Here is a 3150-nt window from a genome sequence, read left to right as displayed (position 1 = left end):
AGACACATTATCTATTGTTGAAAAAAAAATAAGTAAACATTTGAAAACGGTCCGTAAGCGGCTGTTCGGCGAAGCTTCCGTTTGATATCGAAACATGAGCGTTGTACGGCCGTCATGTCCACTTAGCGAATGCATCTTTTGATTCTACCAATTAACTGTTTGCAATTCGTGGCTCTCCAGTTATTTTTGTACACCAAGGAATTCTAAATCTCGAAGAAATCTTCGATTGGACGCCACTGTGGCAGATTTGTCGGGTTGTGCTTTTTGGGTACAAATGCGATAGAATGAGTATTTAGGAACGATTGTGTCTTTTGGCGCAATACGATGATGCTTGATCTGGCCAAAACACATATTGTTCATCTGCATGATGTTTTTGTAGAAACGGGATGGAAATTCGTTCTGGTACACATCTTGATTGATAGCCAGACCATGGTTTAGAAATACCTCTCTCGGAAATAGCAGTGTACAACATCACTTTTCGTTCAAACTTAAGTTTAAACTTGTATTTTATGTTTGGAGATGCAGTAGAACCATCCATGGAATAATATCGATCATTTCCGGGAATGTGCGTCTTCGAAAGAGGGAAGTAACTTTCTTCGTCCAAAATAAAGCATTTTCCGGAATATTTTTTATCAACCAGCGGCATTGGGATCTCAGCACCGAAATCTGTTACTCAGTGTATTCCAGGAATCTTGTATTTTTTCAGCACTTTATTCCAACTAGGGGGATTAGGAGCATAATGAGCACACGGGGCGAAATGGGCACTTGTAATAAAATGTGAGTCGCGATACACTACTGTAGGCACTACAGTATCTATTTTTCAAAACAAAAGTGGTCTTTCGTTTTAAAACACGGAGATATTTTAAAAAACTTAATGTGGTTCTTAAACGATGAAAAACATATAATTTTGGAGCACTACCAAATAAGCTTTTACAATCGTTTAAACATTTTAATCAATTATGTGCACACTGCAACATCTTGTATACATTGTACCTCAAGTTTTACCTTCGTTGAAGCTTCGATTTTATACTATAATTAGTGTAAGAACCCATTTTTACTTTAACTAATTGACTAGGGGCGAGATGAGCACTTCTATGTGTGGTGAAACGGGCACACTATGTCGAATAAACTAATCTCAAATTCATTTCAGTAGGCTTGTCAATTTTCTTGTTCATCTCGTCAGTGTTTGTTTATAGTGATGATGCGTACATATAAAAGGAAATCCAGAAGGCAGAATCGATCAAAAACGGCCCTGCAAGCGGTCTTGACCACTGTAAGGCGAGACGGAACATCCACGAAAGAAGCCGCCAAGCACCAAGGAATTCTACGGCCGACGCTAGCTCGGTATGTGAAGAGATACGTAGCTGCAATATCGGGGCCGGAGGTGTTCCAAATCGGTTCTTTTAAGACCGCTTTCACTCTTGCTGAAGAACAAGTGCTAGTGAACCATATTTTAGAAACGTGTGGTCCAGAGGTAACCTCTGCGGTCGATTGCAAGGCTTCAACCGGGTAGCGATCAATAATGTGTGTATATGCTTGTTGTACTTGTATACACCTCCCAGGCAAGTGTTTATAAGGGTACCCATTATACCCCAGTGGGGTGCTCATTTTGCCCCACACACTGACTGATTTTTAGTTTTTGAAACATGACTTTAACTTACAATTTTCATGATTATAATACAGTCATTTTATAACTTGTAAACAGTATGCCTATAATAATCGATACTAAATTAATGTTTTGCATTGACGACACTTTAAAAATTCAGTTATTTTGGATGCTTAACTCAGCCAAGTTAAGTTAAGTCAAGTCAAGTTAAGGTGCCCCCTATGCCCCTATTACCCCTATTTTCAATGTTTTGGCTGACGGAATCCTTGTTGTTGAAGGCACCAGAAAGAGAACGACGTCCTTCTGCCTTCATAATTTTGAACGGTCTTCCACTATATTGCTTGCGAGTCGTTGTTGGGGATCTTAGGATATGGTCAAAGTCGGAGCCGTAGCATTTTTGCTATAAAAATTTTGTACCGCATACTTTTTGCCGAGATCTTTGTGCGTAGAAGTGTACAACACGCTCGTGAAGTGCTTCTTGTTTTGACGCCAAAACAAAACAAAAATTACTGCTGGAAAGGAGAGGGAGAACTAACGCATACATACTCTCGTTTCTCTCTGAACTTGTTTGTTGCTGTGCATAGGGACCTCGAAAAAATTCCAAAATTTTAGTAGCCACCCGTTAGATAAGTGCTTACTACACTCAAAAAAATCGCCACGTCAAGTTTACGTGCAAACATAGGTAATTGTCATCCATCACACGTTTCATGTTACATTCACGTGAATTATTGGTAACTCGCACTTATACTAACCAGTTTACGTGCGATCCCGGTAAATTTTATCAACTTTCCCATTAACTAGTACATGAAGTTAATGTAAGTTGCTGTACAGAAGTTTACATGATTTTTCACGTGGATGTGACGTGTCGATTTTTTTGAGTGTAGGTTCGAAGATCGTTCCTCTTTACCCGAGCTGGAAGATCCGCCGATCGAACCAAGCTATAATGCGAGGCAATTATAACCGATATCGAACCCAACTTTTGCTCCAGACCGCGATTGGGCACTGGGGACTGGGTAAAAAGGAATCTCTACAATCCACCAACTTTCAAACCTCACCGTCACTAGCGGAATGAGTTATTTTAAGACACAAATTATGCCTCTTCCCTCGTCTATTTAGTCTACCACCGAACGATAAGTTTTAATATAACTTTTTCTACGTTTTAAACGTTTTTCTATTAGAACGACAAAAGTGCACAAAACGGAGCGTGTAGGGTGCTATATCTCTACATATTTGCGTTGGTAAGAGGAAATGCTTATCAACTTAGGGACCAATTGCTTCAAGAAATGGTTTATTGGTTTCACTGTTCCTGGTTTTTGCTATCAGGTATTGTGACCAGTTAGCAATGTGTGATTATCCACGTCTTCATTAAAATTGCCAAGAATTTGAAATGGTCAATGTTTAATTCTAATGATTATTGAAGCAAATTTTTATCCTCAGTTTTCGTTAATAGTACTGAGGTGTTCAAGTTCGGACTATTCTATTGCAAGGGATCAGCATCGCTTGCTTTCGTGTCTCGTTCGTTGCAAAAACTTTGACAACAAATT

The sequence above is a fragment of the Sabethes cyaneus genome, chromosome 2 (genome assembly GCF_943734655.1).
Source record: "Sabethes cyaneus chromosome 2, idSabCyanKW18_F2, whole genome shotgun sequence".
NCBI lineage: Eukaryota > Metazoa > Arthropoda > Insecta > Diptera > Culicidae > Sabethes > Sabethes cyaneus.
The sequence above is the reverse complement of the archived record's forward strand: the minus strand, read 5'-3'. Positions refer to the sequence as shown.